Genomic DNA, 25,716 nt, shown 5'->3' with positions numbered 1-25,716 from the left:
TGAATGAATGTGGGACATAAATTGAATATATTCCTTGCCAAATGATTCAGACATCTCAAAAGGGTCAACTGTGGGTCCCTCCTCTTTTTGAAAACCAAAGCATTTGAACAGGGCAGCAACTTTACTGTGTCAACTTCTGTATTAAGAAGCATTTTATCCCCAAAAGCTTGAATAATTCCTTCTGTTCTGATATTCTAGAAGATCATTAAAATTCCCCCAGTCCAACCAGCTTTGGCTCCTGTTATCTGCTGAGAATGCCCATTCTTACATTTACATAATTATTTTATGTTTCTTTGTGATGTTTGTTTTTGTCTTATTTCTCTTTTGTTGTACAACTGCCCTGAGTCATAAGATTAATACAATTAACACATATAGTCCAGTGGTGGGTTGCTCCCAGTTCGCACCGGTTCTATAGAACCAGTAGTAAAACCGGTGGGAGGCTCTGGCCACTGACTCCGACGTCATCAAAACACTTCTGTGCATGCGCAGAAGCACTGCGAACCGGTAGTAAAGGTAAGTAGAACCCACCCCTGATATAGTCGAATAAATAAAATCCTCAGCCTTCTATCTTGATTGGCAGCAACATTTTGCTAGAGTTTCCAAAAAGATTTCTCAGCCCCAAGCTGCAGAAATCAGGGGATTTTATTTTTTGATTTCTGTCCCCATTCTTTTTGATGGATTAATTATGATCTGTTTCTTAGAGTGCGTTGATAAACGGAAGGCCAGTAAACTTAATTTTGACGTGAAGATTAAGTGAAATTGTACCAATCTCAATCTCCCTTTTGATCCTCTGCTCAAAAATGAATTCTGCCCCCTTTTTTGAACCTTCACATTCTGACCTCCAATCTTGCACTTTGCCAGAATAGAAATCCATGTGCAGAGTTGACCATACGGTACTGTACTTTTGTTGTGTCAGCCTGAATCATAACATCAAATATTTAAAAGCTATGATTATCCTTTCTTAAAGAAGCATACATCAGCCATTGCTCTTTTTTTTTTTTTTAGTTCAGATGTTTAGTAATAGCCGGATTTAATATCCTGCCTTTTATTTAATTAGGGATGTTATGGAGGGAGGTATTTAAGCAGTCATTGGATCATTGTGTCATTCATACAAGACGGGGGTCAGGAAGAGCATAGTTTTGGTTTTGTAACACTGCCAATGTGAATTTAAGCCCTGTTTCTAAATGTTCATAAGTTTTCTGTCCACTCCCTCTCCCTTTCCCCCCCCCCTAATTTATTCTACACCAGCAACTTGACATGCAGACACTTAACATATGAAGCTTTCTCTGCCATGGCTATAAAGTGTTATGGCAAGAGCTTTTTCACTTGCTTAGTTCTCCTATGTCACTACTGCTATCAAAGAGATAGGAACAGAGTTAAGCATAGTATCTTTTTCAAAGAAGCAGCACATCTCCACTTCCCGAATCCTAGTAATTTGCCATAAAAAAATTGATCATGATTTTTCTGGCCATGTTCTCGGTCATAATGATGGAAAGAATAAATATTGTTGGATTTGTGATGAGCAGTGATGAGAAAGGGTGTGGGATTATTTTCTTACAGAAAGGAACCTATTTTGCACTCTGGAACATAATGATAATACCCCATTCGCCTAATGACTCTTGTAATATAGCCTTATGGTGCAGGAGAAATCTGAATCTCTCTAAATCAGGAATGTAGATAAGCAAGATTGCCCTTCCCCCTTGGCACAGATGATTCCCAGAAGCTTAAGTCCCTTCCGTTTGCGGATGTACCTTCCTCTCTCGGGGGACTGCAGCAACAAACAATGAGTTGAAAAGCTATCACAGTTTGCATTTCACAAATACAAGTTCCCCAGTGACTGAGTTCAGACATTGTGCTAGGCTACAATTTGCTGAACCACAATTTTCTTTCAATAGCTACTCTTGGCTGAGCTCCCTCTTCATGCTAAACCACAAATCATAATTCACAAATTATATTAGCTGCATTGAAACAATATGCAGCACAAAACACACACATACCATTGTTTGGCTTACCACAGTCCTGTGACTCTCTCCCCACCCACATGTACAGATTCAGTTCTCAATAAGCCATCCGTGCCTGCTGCTGTAAACCAGGGAATGAAGCACCCAATGGCTCTCTTCCTGCTTGAGTCCTAAAATGACACGATTAAACTAAGATTTCTGAGGTCCTTGCTTGTTGATAACATTCAAGGAAGTTGATGCTACTAGCCCTTTGAATCGTACTGTATGTAACCTACAGATAGGTTGACTGAACGGTTGTGGGAAATGAGAATGTCTAGTCTAACGAAGAAAAGGACGAGGAGTGACATGATAGCAGGCTTCCAATATTTGAGAGGTTGTCTCAGAAATGAAGGGGGTCAACCAGTGGTGAAATCCAATTTTTTTTTATTACCGGTTCTGTGGGCGTGGCTTGGTGGGCGTGGCAGAGGAAGGATACTGCAAAATCTCCATTCTGTCCCCACTCTGGGGCCAGCCAGAGGTAGTATTTGCCGGTTCTCCAAACTACTCAAAATTTCCATTACCGGTTCTCTGAACTGCTCAAAATTTCCATTACCGGTTCTCCAGAACCTGTCAGAACCTGCTGGATTTCACCCCTGGGGCCAACCTATTCTCCAAAACAGCTGAGGGCAAGATAAGAGGTAATGGGTGGAAGCTTAACAAAGAGAGATCCAACATAGAATTAAGGAGAAATTTCCTGTCAGTGAGAACAATCAGTGAAACAGCTGTGCCCTGGCAGTTTTTAAGAAGAGATTGGACAATGATTTGCCCGGAGAGATATAGGGTCTCCTGCTTAAGCAGAGGGTTGGACTAGAAGACCTCCAAGGTCACTTTCAATTCTGTTATTCTGTATTCTGCAACATCTGTGCTGGTTGCTAGTATGCTTCTGGTTACGGTACAGTGTATTGGTGGTCAGAAGTCAACATGACTTAGGCTCCAAATAGCCTGGGAATCACCTTTGATACTCTTCTGCCACTCCCTAAAATTATAAGAAGGAAACCTTATTTCTGGGGTGGGATGATACATCATAGAAAGAAGATGGTTTTAGAAGTTGGGTCCAATCATATAATGCCTCACCAATTTAAATATACTCCTCTTCCCATTTCCTTGCTATTTCTCACTGGTTGTTGATGTCCATTTTATCCAGACTTTTGTTGAAGTCCATTTTATGCCCACAGGTTCACTCTGTCAGATTGGCTGATCGTTCTATATTGTTCTTATGAGTTTGTAATTTTAAAGCTACACTAGCTGGTGCTTTGCACAAGAAAGGAAAGGTGTATGTGGTTCAAGGACTAATTATAGGGTCATTGATTGGGTGCTAAGGAATGTGAGCGTTTCCTGAAATGACTCTTACTAGGCAGTTTGCCAATAGCTCTCCGTTTTTTCAGAATACTTAAAGGACTATAAAATAAAGCTATTCATTTCATTAAAGATGAAACTGGAGGTATATCTTTTCTTGAATAAGAGTATCAAGTAATGATGCTTAGAAACAACATCTGGAATCTTTCCTACAGACCAATGCACCAGTTGATGCATTGGATAGTAGCATTATTTTAAATTTACTGATGGAGAAGAAGGTCCCAATGAAGAAACTTGGTTTCTATCTATCTGAACAAAGTTAGAATCAAACTGCAAAAGAGAATCCTTATGCTCACATAGTGAATGCAGCCAAGCTAGTATTTGAGTTCTAGTTTCTCTGACTTGGGTACTATAGTGTTTCTGTCTATAAAATATACACACATTCATAAACACACACAAATTGCTGGATAGAATTTTATCTATCAAAGTTTCCCAGAAAGTAGAAGGCTTGATAGACACTGTTATACAAACTCTTTTCCTTCCTTCCTTCCTTCCTTCCTTCCTTCCTTCCTTCCTTCCTCCCTCCCTCCCTCCCTCCCTCCCTCCCTCCCTCCCTTTCTTCCTTCCCATATTTTTACCTGGAAGATTGTTGCACTGATAACCCTAATTCATTTTATCATGAGACTTTTAAGGAAGAATAAATTTAAAGATAGTGAGGGATTTGAGTAGAGTTTGAACTAAGGATCTTTATAAGATTTCTCCATCTTTATGTAACTTTTTCAATTACACAAACATTGCTTTATGATGAAATAAGGGCAATTAAGGTAAGCCAAAAAAGCAGATTGATCTTTATCTGCTGTTATAATCAGTTGAACATCTCCCTCATTTATCCTAAAAACCAAGAGTGCTTTGGCTGAAAGATGATGAACAGTATAACAATAGTTTTATTTCAAGAAATATTGATCAAAGTTATGTTTTTGTCAAGGAAGGCATTAACTGGATGAAATATTCTTTGTGGCTTACCTCTGTGTTGGCATCAATTTTCAAAGCAAATTTATAAGCCTGTATATGTCACAATATTTTCAGAAAATTGGATCTTAGAGAAGCTTGTTTCCAGTTCTTATACCACTGTTTTATTAGTGAGTTCATTTCCTTATCTGCTGATGAATTAGCTAAAGCTTTACTTGATTAACCAGGGGGCCACCGTTAATAGGTAGAGCCAGAAGTGTCTTAAATGTTTAACTATTAGTTCTGCTTACTTCCATCGCTACCTCCATACTGTGTCACTAGATGCCAAACTCAGTTGATCAGTGCCCTAAGCAGTATGGGTCAGTTCTCAACCGGCTCTCAAAATTCCAGAAAAAATCTAATAATCGACCTCATAAACTGGTATGAGCCTGCCAAGCACACCACTAAGCAGGCCTATATATTTTTAAAAAGCTCATTTTACTCTCCTGTAATGCTGAAATATGAAATGCAAAAAGAAAATGACTAACAATTACCATTGTTTGTCCTGAGAAGCACTTTTTTCATCATCTCCATTACAGTAATAATAATAATTGTCTGTTGCTTCCTTAAATATTTGAAGAATACATCTATCTGTATGGTTTGTTTTTTTTAAAAAAAATTACCCTTCCCTTTGAACCAGTTCCATCAGTTGGGAGTTCTAAGTGTTGCTCATAAGTAGGACTCATAGCTTACAACTGAGCCTCAGTTTCAACACCAAAATATATAGGAAGATCTATCCAGTCTGGATGGACCTTAGTTCTGTGCTTTTAATACCTGATCCACATGTGGAGTTTCTCAGAGAAAGGACTACAATTCAGGATAACAACAACAGAAAAAAGAATTGACATCCAAAACTGCTGAATGTTTCTTACAGCTATTAAAGGACGGGGCACCCTGCCTTATGTCAGATTTGATAGCCTTAATGCAATCGGTAATTACCCCAGATGCAATTTCCTCCCATTTGCTCAGCTTTCTCCCTATGTGCCTTCCAGATTGTCCGTAGTTGCTGTCCATGTTATTTGAAAAGAGCTGAGGGAGAAAAGGAAGCAGCACTGATAAATACATTCAATCCTACTCATTTTCTAGCAAAGAGGACTTGATGGGCTTATTTCAGATTCTTCCATTATCTGGTCTTTTTGCATTTGGAAGCTGCTTTAAGGATACCTAACTTGATGGTATCGATGGAAACCAAGAATTAGGATCTGGTATAAGATGCAGGTTCAAGTAGAAGACTTCAACTTCTCCTATCAGTTTCTGTGAAACTAACAGACTTGGGGAATTGGTGGACTGAAGATCTAGCCATTTTTACTTTGTAGGAGAAGGTAGACATTAGGACATTAATCCAGATCAAGCTCCTGAACTCTCAGGTGGAGAGCATCTCTGCTAGAGAGCATCTTTCAGGGCAGAGATAATTTTCAACTGTAGAAGTCTTGAGTGAAAGAAAGTTCTAATTGAATGACTAGTTTTCTTTTTTTTTCAATCTTCTTCACACATTTTTTTTCTTTTTCAGGAAAAACATGTCTAATATATATTGGTTTGTTCCTATTACACATGCATTTTAAATGTCTTGTGAATCATTTGCAAAACTTCCCATTCTGCTTATTCTTCATTATTATCACTCAACTATTTTCTTTTTCCTGTTTATATCACACCTAGTCCAATTTGTGCCCAAGGAACTTCCTTCCTTCCTTGTCTTTCATGGTAGCTTGTATAATCAGTTCTGCCATAAACTGAGATCCTACGGCACTAGGTGAGCAGTTTGACAATGTGCAACAGTCTCTTTGGTTCCTGTCTTTTGCCTGATGACCATCCCATCCCTTTGAATTTATTTCAGTGAGGCTCCTCTATGATGGAGCTGCCATGGACAGGAAACTATGGTCGCTATCACAATATTTAATTTAAAACTTCTTGCTGGGCTTTTCAACATCTGGGTGGAATTGAGTAGGTGGAACCTTCTCATGACCACTCACCAAGTCCCATGGCTTTCTACCATTGTCCACACATAGGAGCTCCTGACTTATCCTGCAACATGAAATTGTCTGTCCCTCATGATATTGTAAGCTGGCCAGAGCTGCTTGATAGTGAGATGGACAGCATATAAATTTAATCAATAAATAGTGTTATAAATAAATAGCATAATAAATAGAAGAAAGGAAGGAAGGAAGGAAGGAAGGGGAGAGAGAGAGAGAGAGAAAGGAAGGAAGGAAGGAAGGAAGGAAGGAAGGAAGGAAGGAAGGAAGGAAGGAAGGAAAAGTTGTGTCGTCTGTCTCTTGCCTGTATGTCTCACACATCTCTGATCCAAGGGGTTGCCCTTGTTTGGCCATATTGATTCTTGACCAGTGACCCAAGAACAGAGATGATTTAAGGATTTCCAAACGACTAATTTCTCTCTGCTAACAAGAAATAGATGGGATTGAAAGAAAAGGGCTATAGCACTTCATGCAAAAAGCAGAAGGAAATTTGGGGGGGGGGGAGAGAGATCGGCTTCATTGTTACCAGTAACCAAAGAGACACAGGATTTTTTTTAAAAAAATCTGATATGTCTGTCCATATGTGGCAACTTGATAGGATAAATGTTTGCGGCAGAACTAAAAGTGCACCTGTTCATTGGTGACATGAAAAAATAAGAGGCAGCTGACATGATTTAAAGATAGGTTTACAATCTGATTTTTTTAAAAAAAAAATTAAGAAGTAAAGTCTTCTGTAAGTCAACCTTTGTTCTGGATGGTATGTTCATTTCATTTTCTTGGCGACAATTGCTTTACCATTGCCTTCTCCCAAGTATTTTATCCAAGTACTAATTAGACCCACATTCATAGGAACCTATTTATATTTCAATTTCTGACTTTCAAGCAGGGTGGATAAAAATCAATGATTTTTTTTTAAAAAATAAAAAAAATCAGATTTTTTTGATTTAAATTGGATTTTTTTGATTTTTATTGAATTTATTTTAATAAAAAACTTTTGGGGTAAAAATCTATCGTAAGATAGTTTTCTATTTAAGATACATAAATAATTTAGTTTATTCAGCATGAAATGGAGCTTAGTTATGTAGCATGAGGCTGTATATTCTGCAACACTGGGACTATCGGTGAGTCAACAGTGGGTCAAAGGAGTAGCAGAGATGACAGTTGCTCTTTAAAAATTATGATTTAAATCGAGTTGATTTAAATCAAGCCTTTTTACTAGTGATTTAAATCATGATTTAAATTGTGATTTAAATCAACTCGATTTAAATCAGATCCACCCTGCTTTCAAGTGTCTACACCTTGAAGAGGTTCAGAGACACTTCATTTATATGCAGCAACATGTGTAATTTAGCTTTACCTTCAAACCCAGTTTAAGAAATAAGATAGTTTAGGGGTATCTTTGTAATATTTGACCATACTGTACTATGGATTGTGACTAGAAAGCTGTAGGATCTCCACATTTGATGTAAGTCCTAGGTATCTGAGTTTGTACCTTTGACTAATCAACAGACAGTTTGATCTCTTCCTTGCTACTCAGGGGCAGTTTCAAAACCCGTCGCTACCGGTTCACTCGTGGGTGCGCACACGCTCGCGATGCTTCTACATATGCGCAGAAGCCTCCGGGCTAGTGGATGGAATCTCCTGCCACCACCTCTACTAGTTTCCCGATCCGGGGCGAACCGGTAGCAACCCACTACTATTGCTACTACAGGTAGTCGTCAACTTACAACAATTCATTTAGTGACCGTTCAAAGTTACAATGGCACTGAAAAAAAGTGACATGACCATTTTTTCACACTTATGACCATTGCATGACCATCCTCATGGTCACGTGATTTATATTTGTATGCTTGAAAACCGGTTCATAGTTACAATAGTTGCAGTGCCCTGTGGTCATGTGATCATCTTTTGCGACCTTCTGACAAACCAAGTCAATGGGGAAGCCAGATTCATTATGTTACTAATTTAACAATTGCAGTGATTCACTTAATTTCGTAAAAGTCGTAAAATGGGGCAAAACTCAGTTAACAAATTTCTCACTTAGCAGCGTAAATTTTGAGCTCAATTGTGGTCGTAAGTCGAGGACTACCTGTACTAAAAGGTCAAGACAGCAAGGATACTTGATTTTTTTTAAAAAACCTTCCACTGTGGTCAATACAGCCCTTAGTATTCTTGATGGGGGCTGATTAAGTCCTTGCTATATCCAGCAGACAGTCTGGCTACTAAGGCTAGATTGGGGAAGGAGTAGGTATAGGGGAAATTCTTGCCAAGCCTAGGACAACAATCCCTTTGTGTTCCGTTTCAACCCCCTAGCATTTTCACCCACTTTCGTTTGCCAGGGATTGTGCATTGCTTGGAATGTTTGCAAACTCGCTGCAGGACAGGCAGTGTTAAGAATAATCACAATGGGTCCAGAGGTTGATGAACTGGCAGGATAATTTCTAAAACTTTGTTTAACTGCAGTGTTTAGATTTCATAACTAACTCTCCCCAACTCTCTGGGGGTGTCAGTATTCCATATATGGCTCAAAAATCGATTAATTAAAGGATTTCCAACTTTGGTATGAAGCAACCCAAGCATAGGAGTTATTCGTTTGAGACAGATTGTGTTGTTCCAATGTATTTACAGCTACTTGATACACAAGTTAAATTGAGGAGGCTTTCTGTGCCCACCAGATTGTCAGATAAAAATCTTTACTTGCAGAATTGCTGTGGGTTGAGTGGCCCAGTAACCAGCTACCCAAGAACAACAGCCTTTATTATGAAGTACTTTATTGTTTTTGATGTTAAAACCTTTTGGGCAACAATCCTCCCCGGCTTCGTCTAAGCCTTCTGGATGTATATGCAGCATGGATTATTTTCCTTGTCACTAAAATCTCAACTCCCACAATACAGCCACTAAAAATTTGTCTTATCCTCTTTGTAGAGTACAGGTACTCCTCAACTTACAATAGTTCATTTAGTGACCGTTCAAACTTACAATGGCACTGACTGCTTTTCACACTTACGACCGTTGCAGCATCCCCATGGTCACATGACCAAAATTCAAAAGCTTGGCAACTGGTTCATATTTATGACTTGTTATATCATATTGTCATGTGATCACCTTTTGTGACCTTCAGATAAGCAAAGTCAGAATGGGGGAAGCCAGATAAATCAGTAACTTCATTACTAATTTAACAACTGTGATAACTCACTTAACAGCTGTGACGAAAAAGGTCGTAGAATGGGGCAAAATTCACTTAACAAATATCTCTTTAACAAAATAGATGGTGGGCTCAATTGTGGTCATAAGGAATATCTATATGAGTCTTATTCTAAACTCCCCATCCAGAAGAATTAATGAAATCTATATATATAAAAAAGGATCTATGCATATATATATAGACGATCCAGCATAACTCTGGAACAACTCGAGCAATTTCAACCAAACTTGGTACACAGATGACTTACTCTCTGGAAACAAATACTGTGGGGGTAAGACACCCCTGGAGTGTGTGTGTGTGTCTGTGTGTGTGTGTGTGTCTGTGTCTGTGTTTGTGTGTGTGTTTCAGTATAACTCTGGAACGCCTCAAGCAATTTCAACCAAACTTGGTACACAGATGACTTACCCTCTGGAGACAAACACTGTGGGGGTAAGACACCCCTAACACCCCTCCAGGTGTGTGTCTTCCAGCATATCTCTGGAACACCTTGAGCAATTTCAATCAAATTTGGTACACAGATGACTTACTCTGTGGAAAAAAAATACCCCAAGGGGTATCATGTGCACATGCGCAGGAGGCAGGGGGGGATTAGGATGAAAAAATACCCGGGCAGCACTGGGTCATTAGTTAGTATAAAATTAAAAAAAACTATATTCTATGGATCTGGGGCACAGCTATGCAGTATACCTAAGCTGCAGCCCTCTGATTGCTAGTACCTTTCAATACATTCCTTACCCCAACATTTCAAGAACAATTTTGCTGATCTTAGGGTGAGAAACTCACTTTTCAAGCTGTATTCTATAGCTGTACTCTATTCTGTGGCTTTTGGTGCTATTTCTTTGTTGTGGCAGACACAAAATCCATGTTGGGTCCCAGAGTGGTTTAAATTTTCTTGTGTTGGCCGCAGTAATGAACGATGGATGAATGGATAGAGAACAGAAAACATGTCTATTTGCTCTTTTCCCAGATTCCCTTCCTGAGAAACTGCCGTCTCTCTCACACTTCACATTGGTGTATTTTTAGAACCAGGAACCCTTAAAAAGGCAGCCTATTGATTCCATTCATCCTAGCCGTCACGTACCACTTTTCCGTTTTAGAATAATATTCTGGTCTTCTTGGTAACATGACCTCAGCATCAATATTCCTATTATCTCCCATGCTTGTGTTCTGAAATAAACCAGATCCCTGCAGGGCCTTTGGCCATAACCAAAACATGTCTGGCGTTTCAGTTTTTCACAGGATTGTCAGCAACGACAACACTGTTCGGTTTGTACATCATAAAGATTGCTAGGAACAGAAGGTCGGCAAAGAGGCCCCTTCTAGAGAGTTTTAGCTTTTACTTTTTAAAACTTTTATGCTTCCGTGTAGCTTTTGATTTATATAATGGTTGGAAGATACAAACCATTGTCAGCCTAATTGCTGCACAAGACATAAATAAGCTTCTGCTTTGTTCTAGTCGAATGGGGAGAAAGGCACGTTGGTGAGCTCTCGATTCTGAACTATGGAGCCTTCGGGTTTAAAAAAAAAAAAAAGCTATATTAAAGTTTTTAGACCCATTTCTATTTTTTTTTTAAATTTTATTTTATGCACTTAATAGAGTTGGGCAGCTTGCCCTGGCCTTGAAGCAGCTGGGTCTTTTTTTCTGGAATCGCACATCTGTTCTCAGCTGCAGTGCAATCTGGGGAAAAGCCATGCTTGGTTTAAGGAGTTGAGCCGACAATGTGCTAAAAGCATGTCTGCATTTGTTGCAAGCATTTTTACCCTATGGATCCAAGTAACTGCAAACCTATTCGTTTGTTTGCTAGATTTATATCTAGTCTTTCATTCAGGAGCTTCCTCCTTCCCTCCCTCCCTCCTTCCCTTCCCCTATATTTTTATCCCCATCGCGTGACAAAAGCAGGGGGAGTGTGGGGGGGGGGTCATGTGCGCACGTGCCCACACCCATAATTCAAAGCCCCCTGTGCCCCGCACATGCGCGCGTGCCCCCCCCCACTGCCCCCACTTTTGGCACATGATGGCACAGTGGGCCTGGTAGGCCCGTTTTTCACCCTCCCCAGGCTCCAGAGGCTTTCTAGGAGCCTGGGGAGGGTGAAAATGGCCTTCCCCACCCCACTGGAGGGCCTCTGGAGGCCAGAAACAGCCCATTTCCTGACTTCTGGTGGGCCAGGAAGGCCCAAAAATCAGTTGGCCAGCGTTCACATGTGCGCTGGAGTTGAGCTACGGCAGTGCTCGCATGCCCACAGATATGGCTCTGCATGCCACCTGTGGCACGCGTGCCATAGGTTCGCCATCACGGCCGTATAACAACAAACCTGTGAGATAACTTGAACTGAAAAAGAATGTCTGGCCTAAAGTAAACTTCCATGGTTGAGGGTGGAACCAAAGTCTCTCTAATCGTAGCGTACTCTCCTATAATCTATAACTATAGCCACTACACTACACTGGCTATCTAATTTAATTTATTAAATAAAGCATATAAGCAAATATTATCCTTGTCTCTCTCACCAGAATTTCACTATTACAAATGAAGTGAACAAGATGTGTGGGTGAGTGGTTAAGGTGCCAGGCTAGAAAGCAGGAGACCATGAGTTCAAATCCCACCGTAGCCATGAAAGCTGGCTGGATGACTTTGGCCCAATCACCAAGGGACAGTGAGTTCTAATCCTGCCTTAGTCTGAGTGACTATCACTTGCTCTGGTCACTCCTTATATTATATACTTACAAGCTACATTTATCTGCTTCCATGTAAAGCTTGTGTCAATTCACATGGCAGTGTTAAGAAATAATATACAGACGCAATAGAGTTATCAGACATGAGAAAGAGCACATCAGATATTTTCCAGTAGATGCAATTCATACACTAAAGAAGAATATTTGTAGCTTAGAGTTGAAATGAGGGGTCCTTGGTGCTCTCTGAGTTTGCTTGTTTTGTTTTCTTTTTCTGGCTTAACATTTTTATTGAGTTATAAGATAAAATAAGATATAAAATACAAAAATAAATAGGAGAATGGTGGGGGGGAAGAGTGGGAAGAGAAGTGAGGAAGGGTAGGAAACAAAGAAAAAAAAACATTGACTTCCGACCCCCTCCGTTGCACTAAAATAAGGCATTAAAATAAAATAACTCCTTTTTGTTTTTTCATAATAATATAAATAAGCCATTTCTATAAAGATCTATCGACCTAATTGGTAAAAACCCAAAATCAAAATTTCATTCTTTTCCACTTCAAGCACAAAGTTCAGAACCGGTCTCCATGTGGAAACAAAAGTACTTATATTCTTTTCTTTAATCAAAATAGTCAATTCTGCCATTTCAGCCACTGATGATGTTACCAAGTCTGGATAATGAAACATCTGCAAGAAAACAATCAAGCTCAGAGAGCATCAAGGACCCAGTTGTCTTAGCTGCATGTATGTGTAAAGAAATAATATTAGTGGCTGAAGTTGCTCATCTTACCTTTTGGCTCTCCCTTTTGAGATACTTTTGAGCAAGCATAGATGTTTTGGGGAGGGAATAACTTCAAGAGGACTCAATTCTGAGCAACATCATCTCTTTGGAGCAGAATAGAAATGGATCTGTTGTTCTCTTTGTCCTCTCCTGTTTCATGCCTGGAGAACTGGTGTATCACTGACCTGCATCATTACAAGTCCTCTTTGCCCTCTAAATGAACCTTACCTTCAGTAGCATTAATACATGGAGAAATCAAGCTGACTGAAATAACTGTTCGACCTCTAAAGATATCTGGGGTATATATTGCAAGAGGCTTGTCTAAGGCAGAATTCTTCACTTACCCTGGCAGTAACAGGCCAGTTGATTTTCATAATACCAGGATTACGGGATATCACCCTGGACTTTGTAGGAGAAATTAACCCAGTTGCAATGTCAGCAGTGCCCATTTGATAGTAGTTCCTTGTGATCAACTCCAGCTCTTTCTACATAGCACAATGTCTTTCTATTTACTGGCTTCTCCATTTTTTGGCACTGCCCGGTATCTTCTTGTGGCAGCTGAAAGGAATGGGGAAGTCTCAGACTTTGCATATGATATAAATAAAGGGCTTTCAACAAGTTTCTCTAATAACCACCCACTGAGAGCCACTGTAGTCATTCTTTCACTCATGCAGATTGAATCTGAAGTTGCTTTGCTTTAGTTACTGAAACTATTACATCAATAGAGCTCTCAAGAGGACAAATGTAATATTGCCAGAAGACAGATGTAATAGCAGAGAGCTGTATTATATCAGAAGTTCCTGGATTGCAAAGTTGTTGGACTAAATGACATTCTACTATGATGAGGCACCATCAATTATTCATAATTAACATAATAATGCAGAGGTTCCTACTTCTCTAGTATGATATTTCCTTATTGTCCTATACAAAACCATAAGTTGTGCCCAGGTAAACCTGGTTCTGTCTTGCACTTTGTTTAGAAACAAAGTTTTCAAAAGGAACTTCTCCTACTCCTTGTTGCTTCCAAATTTCATAAAAGTGAATTGTTCTTGGGTACCAAAATACCGTAACCACATTTAGGCCAAGGCAGAAAAAAAAATAATGATTAGATAAGTAACTGACGCAAAAATACAGATTCTAATCCTATTAAGGAGATTTGTAACTACCAAAGACTGTACTTGGAGAAAAAGTTGTTGTTCCAGAAAGGTTGTTTTTCTTGGATGAAGATGTAGAAAAAGCACTTGAGAAAGAAGAAATGAAAAATCAATACAGTGTACCTAAGATTTAAGGCAAGAGGGACCGCATTGTTCATTAAAAAGGGAATAGTTAATGTCTACTCAATTTAGAAGGTAAGAGAAAGGCACAGTTTGAAAAGAAATGCACAGTTTGAAAAGAGATGGTAGTAGGATAGGAAATTCTATGACCCTATGAAATGAACATAGCTGCATGAGTTATGCTAAAATAATTTTCCATCACAGCTGATAGCTATAGGTTGCTTTTAGGCAGGTTTGTTAACATTACCAAGCAAAAAGATAACCATACAACAATTCCACTTTCCCCTCCTTAATGGATTTGTTTCTTCTTAACAACAAAATGGTAGAAAACAAAGGTCATAAACAGAAGACAGGATCATCAGCAAGATAATTGCACAATGGAAGTTTCTTGGTTCAGAACCACCCATGGAAAGATCACAGGACTGATGATTGAATGGGCCCAAAGAATTGTTGTTAAATGGTACTGCCATCCCCCGCGCTGCCTTGGTAGGCAAGTGGTCACCTGTGTGATAACAACAGCATGTGCAGCAGTTGCAAGAACTCAAACACTGAAGATTATCTGCAGACGCATTATAACCTAGTAAAACTCAGAACATCACATGGACAGAAGAAATGGTTTCATCTAATTAGGACTGTGCTGTCTAGGCCAGGGTTCCCCAACCTTTCGGACCTGAGGGACCACTTAAATTCATAATTTTAAATCCTGCAGACAGCTAATATGATCTGCCTAATGACTGGCTGGGTGTGTGTGTGGCAAGGTGGTCATGTGACTGGGTGGGCGTGGCTCCAATGTCACTCACATTGAGGGGCACCTTGCCAGCCTCTACTCGCTACTCCTCGCCTGCCCGCCCAGGCTCTTTAGAGCCCCAACAGGAAGCAGTTGCTGGAGCTAAGCAGCCACCATGAGAAAGAATTGGCAAAACAGTTAGCTCAGTTCAAATTGGATCTGACTGAGAAGGAGGCTTAGAAGCACCTCACTGAGGTGCAGCAGAAGCACCTCACTGAGGACTACGATCATAGGCTTTCCAAACAGAGGGAAGACCTGCGGGAGTGCAAGGCCAGGTACTGGCACCTGGAGGCTCAGTGGGCTGAGATAGTCAGGCAGTTCCTGGCCATGATGCAATCCCATTGGAACAAGGTCCTCTGGCTCTTCACCAGCAGTGATGCTTCCCTTCAGCCTTCACCCAAAGCCTGGCACCAGGAGGCTGAAGCAGACCCCAAGTCAGAATTTCTGCCCCCCTCTGCCCCACACAAAAAGACCCTCAAGGGGGAGACTCTCTGCAGCAACACAAACGTTCATTGCACATATCTGGCCCAGGGGCTGTAGTTTGAGGACCCCTGATTTAGTGCAATATAAAAAATGCAAATTATTTTTCTGGGGACCACCAAAATTTTCTCACGGACCATCAGTGGTCCATGGAGCACCAGTTGTGTCCCAGTATAATGTTGCAGGATCCAATCTGGGTCAGTCACTGGGACCAGAGGTTTTATCTTCCGAGCTTTAGGACTCATGCTGGAGTGACCAACCTGGATTGGATCCTGCAAAGTTTATGATGATAATCCTCTTCAACTCAGCCTTTTTCCAATCATTCCTATAACATAATCTCCAAATTATAGATATACTCATCAGACCAGTAGTGTTCGGAACCCCTGGCATCAAAATTTGTTCATTTGTTGTCCATTCTTAATGGGCTTACACTGAAACCGAAACTGAACTCCTCCTTTAAAAAAAAAAAGAACTATATATAACCACAATGTCTTGATATTTTAAAACTGTATCTGGAAAGCAGGAGGAGACTTGATTGCATAGGGTTAATAAAAATTAGATTGGAGAAAAATAAAATATAAACATCTTATTTACCATGGAGTTAACTGCTTAAGAGGTACGTTAATCAGGCATCTTCCCTTATTCCTTATGTTTTACTTTAGCTGAGCATTCTCCACTATTTGTACTTGTGACCCACATTCATTTACAGGGGGTACATATTTTGGTTGTTCACCCACATCTTATAAAGTTCCTTATGTATAGGCAGTAGTCAATATTCCTGCAACGATCACAGCCTTTTACTTTGCTTGTACTTAGCCATTCATAAAATCTGTGGAATTATGCTTTAAAAGCATCCTAAAGCTTGCCCCAGTTCAGAAAATGTATAAATGTTTGTAAATAATTAGCCATCATATAGCTATCATTATCTGATTCCTGGAACATTCACTTCATGCTTTTACCAACTCTTTAAAAAAACTGTTTTGCCTGAATGGACATTTCAGGAAATGGGGATTTTTGTGTATTGCAATGTCCAGTATGTTTCAAGATTGAGCTCTTCATTTTATTTGTGGGAAAATCAAACCTGGACTCTGGAGGTTGAAACTGATTAAGTGTACAAATAAGATGCAGAAAGCGTTGATAAAATGGGTGAGGCCTTGAATGGATGACAGGAAGCAGGAGGGTCCCTCATATCTGCTTTCCCCAAGGTATCAGTAAATGAAAAAGGATTAAATGTTGAAAAATGGCCTCAGATCTGCAAAGGATTAATTATCTGATAATTATAATTATATAAATAATTTGTTTATCACACAAACAAATGTAAGGACTAAACACAAAGTAGCACAGAAGACCAGGAGGAACTTCAGCCTGCAATATTCATGGCTTTTGGTCATAAAGAACCTACAACTTTCTTAGTGCCTCCTCCATCGCTCAGAGTTTCAAGATATTTGCCTTCTGTTCCTGTTCTAAACACAGTGGACATTGTGTTTCACTGTCAGGCTGTTTGCTTAATGAGTGCTAGTTGCATTTTGGAAAACTACCACTGGCACAATGCCTTACACACAAAAGAGGCTCCTTGCCAGTATTAACAAATCATCACCTCTCCTGCTCTTCAAGGGTTGGCCTTGTTTTGTTCTTAGACACTTTCCAAGTTTCACTTCTGCACAGGTGCAGCTAACTTAGATGTTCTGCTAAACCCAGAGGAACATTTTTGCAACAAGTACTTACCTATAGTACATGGGAAAGATCATGACCTGGGTTGATTCAGAAAACATTTATAATTTGAGGCCCAGAGTCTTGCCAAAATGGGCATTTTCACTTTGGTTATACAGCACATGTATAGTGCCTATTTTCCCAAGATAGTTTGGCTACCTACCACACAAGCCCAGAAAAAGATCCATGCAGTTGTAAGAGTTGCTGACCAGTGCTACACCTGCTCCCAGGTAACCCAAAGCACATTTTTCCCTTCAAGTCCAAAATAGTGCAGAGTACTATGGGAAAAAATCACTGTTCCATCTGGATCTAGAAGGAAGGGAGGGAGGGAGGGAGGGAGGGAAGGAAGGAAGGAAGGAAGGAAGGAAGGAAGGAAGGAAGGAAGGAAGGAAGGTAGGTACTTTGCTGGTCTTGTCCCTGGTAAAAGAAGCAAGTTCTGATCAAACTCTTATAAATCTCATCCCTGACCTTTTTTAATGAGGTACTGAGTGCCATCAATTGAGAGTTTCCTTCAGCAGTTGGAAGCTCAGGTCAGTTTTCTCAAACCTGCTGGACAGAACTAGTTTTGAACTAGCAGAGATTTGTTGTGTAGGACAATCATCGAAGCCTTTTGGGTTTTGCAACATACTATGATTGTCTTCAGGCTGGAGTTGATTTAAATGCATTGAGATTCATACTGGACAATCAAATGTGCCCAGGATTAGCCAGTGATGATATCTCTGTATAAGCCTCACAGCCTATGAAAGTTACTAGTCTAGATGGTCCTTGATTTACATGTTACATTTACTAAGTATTACTTGGAAGATGCACATAGTAGGAGAAAGTTGTATTAAATCTGTAGGTGCAGCTCTTGGGCAGGACAAGACATCCATCATATTGTTAGCATGAATAAGTCAAGATACAGGGGGAAAGTTTTTTGAAGGCACTCTTCTGTCTTCAGTTGAGAAGAGATACTTCTTTGGAGCCCACCTCTTATAGGTTTACCACTAATACGATAAGGATTTAGAAGGGGAGAATTTGAAAATTAGAACCATTTGCCTTTGATGAGATTGAATTATGCAGAATTAAGAAGGATTGTGTCCAGAGCCTCCATTTCAGTTAGAGAAAAGAAGGTGACATTTCTGTTTGCTCTTACAGCCTCTCAATGTAAGCCAAAATGGGCAGTTAATCTTTTCAGCCTTTCTATCACGAGTCCCTTCAAAACCTGGGATCTTTTAAAAATTAGTTGGTATACTGTTTTTCCCTGCAAGCAAGTAATATATACATGCAATCTTTAAATAAAAGACTCTAGATTAAGAATCTTGTCTACAAAAATACCATTAATGTGAAAAGTATAAATTAAGAGAAAGAGCCATGGTGGCGCAGTGATTAGAATGAAGTATTGCAGGATAATTCTGCCGATTGCCAGCAGTTCGATTCTCATTGTCTCAAGGCTGACTCAGCCTTCCATCCTTCCGAGGTCAGTAAAATAAGGACTCAGATGGTTGGGGGCAATAGGCTGACACTGTAAACCGCTTAGAGAGGGTTGTAAAGCACTTTGAAACAGTATATAAGTCTAAGTGTTATTGCTTTTGCTAGGAAAATATTGTGATTTTTAAACTGATGGTGTGGATATAGCCTACTGCCTGCAATGAAATCTGTGGTGTTTTATAATGTTCTGGAAGGAAACATGTTTATCAGATATTTATAGAAGGAGAGGAAACATGGGGGGGGGGAACACAGTTCATCCCAAACTTTATACATTAGTTACTGTGCAAAGCACCCTTGTTCTAATCATTACAGACTGCATTAAAATCTGCTCTGCTGACAATAGGAAGCATGATGATATAACTCCAGATGCAGAAAACCAAAGTCTCCCTCATTAACTGATAATTGCATTTTCTATAAAGATATTCTGGGAATTGGACAACCCCATAGAAATTTTCTAAACAAAAAAATATTTTCTGAAAACATTAATATCTTAATATGAATTAAGATATTATGCGAGTTGCCTGTATCTAAAGGCATGTTTTTTTTTTAATTTGCCCTTATTTTCTCTTATTTTCCCACTTCCACCCTTGCTTTTTAATATCTGCATGGAACTCTTGGCTTGTGCTACTAGATGACACAGAGAGCTCTACAAGTAGTATATTACTCAGAAGAGAACACAGCTGATTTTATTTTCCGCCAACATTCTTTTGTTTATTTCTAAACTTCATAGTATTATTCCAGTGTTAATGCAAAAGAGATGCCTTTGGCATCTATTTTGTTAGCCGATCCAAATTGAAATTTATGCCGATAGGTGAAAATTGTCTTACCCGTCCATTTAAGGAATACCAATTCTGTATTCTTACTGAAGTAATTAAATATTTAGGTATTTGTGTACCATACAACTCAGTTAGCAATGTGTAATATAAATAAAATATAGAGAGAGGTTTCTTCAGATATTCATAGATGGGAATCATTAAACCTCACTCTTTGGAGGTAGGTGAATACTCTCAAAATGAATATTATTCCTAGATTAATTTATATTCTGAGAGAAATTCCAGTTTATGTACATAGAAAATATTTTCAGAAAAGGAAAAAGAATTGTGTGTGATTTATCAAATCACACAAAATTGATGTTTTGTGATCTCTTGCCCCCTTTTTGCATTTCATTGGAAATATGACTTTGGAAGCCAAGGAAGCTACTGGTTGCAGCTGGGTTGCCTCAGGTTGCTTTCCAAATGATATGTGATGAATTTCTAACAACTGGCGTGGCTAATGCAAGGGATCAGCTCAAATAGGATTTTCTTTTGTAGCTCATGTCCTAGAGTTGATGGAAGAGCACCATGTGCCTCTGGATGGTAATTATTGCAGGCAGTGCATCGCTTGAACAAAAGCTTTTAAGCTCACCAGCTGCACTTTTAGAATTTTTGTTCATTTAGAATTGTTTTGCAAGCTCTGGCTTTTAAGGATTATTTGTTTCTGAAGAGAGATCAAGAGCCTGATACAGCAGGAAAAAGGCTTTTCAATTCTTTGAGAGAAAACCCAACTGTTTCTCATGAAAACATACACCTGAGGAACTCAATATCATAGAATTGGTGTTTGATTGAATTTTGTTTTCTTTGAGACCAAATCTAGTATATCACAAGCCTCCCAATTCTACTATGGGGTATGCCTAACATTGATCTAAACCAGGGGTGGGCAAATGTGGCCCTTTTACAACCTGTGGACGTCAACTCCCAGAATTCCTAAGACAGCTTGGCTATCTCAGGAATTCTGGGAGTTGACGTCCACAGGTTGTAAAATAGCCACATTTGCCCACCCCTGATCTAAACAATTGTGTTTTCTAGATCATTCCCCTGTAGAGCAGTGTCTTCCTTGCAATTCTCCCCTCTGATAGAGTAGTCCGCATAAATAGAACAGGAAGGAAATTGATCCAAGTTAATTAGCAGTAGATCAGTTTTTGATTGATTGATATCCAGGTCAATCAGCAAATCTAGGCTGTTTATTTTTGCTTTTTTTACTGGTGTTTGACCTTGAAACAGAAATTGACCATCCATAGAAACAAGTGGGATATATTAAGAATTTGACCAATTGGAAGACCCCAGTCCATAACATTATTTGATCATGGGAGGAGGAAGGGTTATCTTGTATTAAAAATACAACTACACTTCATCTGACAGTTACCTCAATTTTGATTACAAAAGTAAAATTCAGCAAAAATGTTTGAGAAGGGGAAAGTTATGGTTTTGGAAAGACAGTGCTATGCACCCTACAGGAAAGTTAAAAGGAAAATTATGCTCAGTGGCCAGGATGACTTGTTCATTTCAGGAAAGGAATGGTCAAGGACAATGTTTCTGCTGGTCTCTGTGACATGTTTGCTAGATTCTTTGCAAATAAAATGACTCATATCCCTCAGAAATCTTTTAAATGGAGTCTAATGTGATCTGGGATAACATTTTGGGTCACGGTCATTCAACCTTGTGGAGACCAAGTAACAGCATAGAATCTTCTGTAATAAGATTTCCACCACATGTGGCTAGATCCATGCCCTTCATGGCTTCTTTGGATGAGTATGAGTAGCTAGAGTCAAGAGGTGGTGAATGTTTCTTTGAGAGGAGACATAGTACTTCAGCCTTGGAAGAAATGATGATATGCTGTTTCTTGAAGAAACCCTCTCTTGAGCAAGCTAACTTTTGCCAGGTATTTAATCTTCCCTTTTTGAGGAAGGTGCTGGAGAAAGTAATGGTGAATCAGCTCAAAAGCTCTTACTTGAAGCCAATTATCTAGATCCCTTCCACTCTGAACTCAGGCACAAGACAAAAACAGCATTGATTGACTTGGTGGGTAACCTGAGAGTGTGCTCCTTTTTTTTCCTTCTTATCAGACCTCTTACTATCTTAATACTACTGCCTATGGTATCTTATTGAACTGCCTATAGCAGGGATCCTCAACCCCCAGTCAGTGGACTGACACCAGTCCATGGCATGCCGGAAACTGGGCCGTGAAAACAAGCAAAGCCCCATCTGTGGAATGGAGGCAGACATGAGGATCACGGAAAAACTTCTCTCCATGGAATCAGTTCCTGGTGCCCAAAAGGTTGGGGGTTGCTGGCCTATAAGGTTGGAAAATGGAGACACCATTTTATTATGGTACTGTTCCTGTTGCTGTGGAGTTTTCAGTCATTATTAAGGGAAGAAGTCAAGCCGACAATTAGTCTAACATGGACTCCCTCAGAGCTCAATTCTCACTTCATTTCTATTTAACATTATGTGAAAACACCTAGAAGTTTGGGATGAGATATCAGTATGTGGATGCTGCTCAGTTGCACACTGCTATCCTTGACCAAATCCAATCTCTATAGCCATCCAATCTCACCAAACGAGACTCTAGGCAGTGCATTAAAAATGTGGGAATTCTCACTCAGAGAGAAGACGTTGTGGATCTGGATGGGCCAAAATAAGGCGATAGGTTGAATCCCAGAAATACAGGATTATTATTGGTTCAGAAACATCAGTGATTCCCCATGCTCCACTGATGATTGTTCTCACCTTGTCCACAGCCTAAGGTTTCTACTGGGCTCACAGCTCTAGGTGGAGCAATAGATGGAAGCCATGGCTAAAGAAACCTGTACACATATTTGTCTGGTAGTAGTTGAAGCCCTACCTGGACCATGAAGCCATTGTGATCATTATTTATGCTCTGCCTTTGAAGACAACCTGTAAAGTTCATCTGGTGCAATGTGAGGCAACCAAGATATTTGGAGATGAAAGTTGCCTCTGTTATGTAACACCTATTATCTGGTTAATTTGTTGGCCGTTAGTGAGTTTCCAGGCCTAGTCCTGATTATTACCTACCAATCTCTATATATCTTGGTTGCAGGGCAACAGAAGAAATGAGGTTGCTTAGGATTGCCATCACAAGAGTTCAAAGAGGCATGAATCTAAATTGTTGTGAAACAATTTATCTACAGAGGTGCATCAGGTAGTCTTCTTACTGGCTTTCCTTGGAGTTGTTAAACAATCTTATTTCTCTGAATATTTGGAGATTGATTTCTAGTTGTCTGGTTGATGATTGATTTGTGGCTGCTATCTTTTTATTCTGCTGGTACTGAATTGCACATTTTGCCTTGGGAATCATCCATAGTCTTGTAGACTGAGTGTTATATAAACCTTTGCAGATAAATAAATGCATCACTTCTCTGTCTACAACCTAGGATATCTGTGTTGAAACCTGTGATATCCATAAATCTATTCCCTGGAAGTATTTTGAAGCCGTTAAATGTAATCTTTCCAGTGAGAATCAGAAGCTTTGGTAGGTAACTGATGTGTACCACACCAAAATTTACATTCTGTTAATGCAGACAAGGGAAAGTTTCCTCGATTTGTTTTTTTTGACAAGGATCGTAACTGGAATATCTTGGTGTTTGTTTTGTATTTCAGAGCTATTGGTAGCCTTGAATTAAAGTAGAGGTTGAAATCATCAAAAGTCTTCCAGTTCACGAAAGAGCCAAGATCATGAAATGTGGTTCCAATGCTATTGAGACTCAGCTGTAGAAAACAAATGTTATAACCTTCTGCCTGTTAAAACAACCATCATTTATTTGGAGTTAAAATGTAGCCTTCCGTGCAAAAAATTACTCTCGCTATCCATATTTTTCTTAAACTGTGAATGAGGAAGGGAGACTGTGGTTTTCAGCCAGAACTTTATGGATTTACACATTAGGCCTGTCATTAAGCAATGACTGATTAGACCTTCTAACAACCCATTAAGTACTTCTCTCTGAGTTTTGGATCATAGCTGATTATAAAGTTCTCCAATAAGTTCTCCAATAAGCCCTTTATATTCTCCTGCAGTGATTCTCCTACTGCATTATAACTTCTGATTGAGAGATATAAAAATTTCCCTACAACAAGAAGAATAAAAGACGTAGGAGGGAGAGAACAACTGTGAGAATAAGTAGAATTAAGGATTAAGGGATTCATCATTTATGCTTGTAGTAGTACCAAGTAGAAGAATCTTATCAACAGGACACCATTCTTTGCTAAAGGAATTTGCTTTCTGCCTAAAGAGTGATGATCGTTAAACTGGCTTTGAAGAAATTAACTGACACATTCATTGACTGCTGTTGGGAAACACCCACCAGGCAGCGAGGACGATTCAAGCGAGGGATTAGCCCTGAATTGTGCAACTGCAAGAGATTCAGGACTGACACCCACCTCACCCACACCTGTGCACCATGTCTGTTCCCAAGAGAAAGCAAGCAGTCTGGAGGATTCCTGTATAATGGGCAGAATATAATGAAGTAGTTAGCTTGAACTCTACACATGTGGATCTGGTTGCTTGCACATGATTACTGGCCACCATCATTGCTACATGGAGTCTTGAGGTCCAGAGTGGATAGACTTCCAGATACCAAATTCTAGAGATGGAAAGATCTATCTCATGTCCTGCTTATGAACTTCTAGAGGTGCTTCTAGAGGTGCTAATAGCCACTTAGAAACAGGAAGCTTACATGGCAAGGTATTTATTATGTTGTCATAACTGTTCTTGTCCTGCCTTACAAAAACAGCTAAGTCCATAAATCATGAAGGGAAGGAATCATCCTCAGACTATGCACTACTGGAAAATCCTGCCTGAATCCTCACTTTGTGCTTATCTTTCACCACAGGTTGAAAGGCAAATGGGCTGATGTCTCCTCTGTTCAGCAACAGGTCATGCCCAGAACTATAAACTGAACTGGGAGTTCCTAAAATGCAAAACATATGAGTGGTTTGGCTGGATTAAAGCTGGCATTAAGAACAAACACGTAAGTTTTGGCAAATTGTTGGAATCAATATATTTGTTTCCTCCTCTTTTTTTCCTCCCCCAGTTTTAATTGCAGACTTGATTTTTCCACAGCTCCAACTGTGTCTTTGGAGATTACTAAGATTTATTGGATGTGCTTATTTACACAGGTTTCAGACCCACTAAAAAGCAATTAGGTAGGCATGCTGGGAGCAGACCTATATGACTAAGCATACAATTTGAGCAGCATGGTTTATTTGCTTCTATCCACAAAGTCTAGGAAACTATCTTTCAGGGTGGCAAAGATTAGCCTGTTCTCTTCCTCTCCTCCACCACCTAAATCTGATGAAGGGGTGCTAGACTGGGCTGCAAAATTCCGGACAACCACCAAAAAGCAGCAGAATGGCATATAATGCTGTAATATAGAAGTTGTGCCTTGTCATGTACCCCAGATCCAGTAGCTCTTCTTTCATTACTGCCTTGCATTTATTTTTGTATAACTCTTCTTGGGAAGATCAATGTTTGGCTGTTGTTCTTCTCCCTTTCTTTTTATACCTGCCTCCTCCAGGTATACAGAGATTTATATCTTGTCAAGGAGTCTGGACCTCATTGTTCTAGTTGACTTGGGACATTCACACTTCCTGTCAGAGGAAAAAGTTTACGGACGGCAGCAACATTGTGCTTCTCTGACTTTAAGTAGCTTCATCCTGGGGGAGAAAAACAAACAAGCATAAGCTATCCTATCTTTTAACCACAAGAGCTTTGGAAAGATGATGATAGAATGATCAATATTCTCTGAAATGCTGAGCTCTCACTGCAGGAGAATGCACTTGATTCAGCGATTTACTGGGATTGTGCACTGTAATCTAGCTTTGGCTTCAGAAACATCTCAAAGGAGCAAAGCCATTTTCTCTTTTTACCAGAATATGAATGTGTTTTCTACATTGGAATATTATCTCTTAACCTCATTTCTCCCAAATAGGGTTGATTGATGAGATTAGGCAAAGATGAATTTATTTTGATTGTTCTATTTGTTAATTTTGTCCCACGTTCAGAGGAAAATGACTGTGTGCAATAGGGGAAAAAAAATGTGCTACTCTAGCCTGTCATGTAGCCATTAAGATGGGTCTTCAGAATGAAGAAGAGGGGAAGAAAAGGGGGACAGTTTGATGAAGTGGTTGTAGATCTAAAAGCCAAGAGACTGTGAGTTTTAGATATGAAATCCAGCTGGGTGATCTTGGGCCAGTCATTCTGTTTCAGGCCAACATTGTGAAACGTTGGGCTCAACCC

General features: G+C 39.6%; 1 protein-coding gene across 1 annotated transcript in view; it reads left to right on the top strand.

Annotated features, from left to right (window-relative positions):
• The window catches only part of FRMPD1 (FERM and PDZ domain containing 1), a 71,468-nt gene that overhangs the window by 1,779 nt on the left and 43,973 nt on the right, over positions 1–25,716 (top strand). Inside the window, exon 2 of the mRNA XM_034410775.2 lies at positions 24,311–24,448. The gene's annotated coding sequence lies outside the window, so the exon portion shown is untranslated. The remainder of the gene's footprint in view (positions 1–24,310; positions 24,449–25,716) is intronic.

The sequence above is a fragment of the Pantherophis guttatus genome, chromosome 2 (genome assembly GCF_059756535.1).
Source record: "Pantherophis guttatus breed Tessera chromosome 2, ASM5975653v1, whole genome shotgun sequence".
In the NCBI taxonomy this organism is placed as follows: Eukaryota; Metazoa; Chordata; class Lepidosauria; order Squamata; family Colubridae; genus Pantherophis; species Pantherophis guttatus.
The sequence above is the reverse complement of the archived record's forward strand: the minus strand, read 5'-3'. Positions and strand labels throughout refer to the sequence as shown.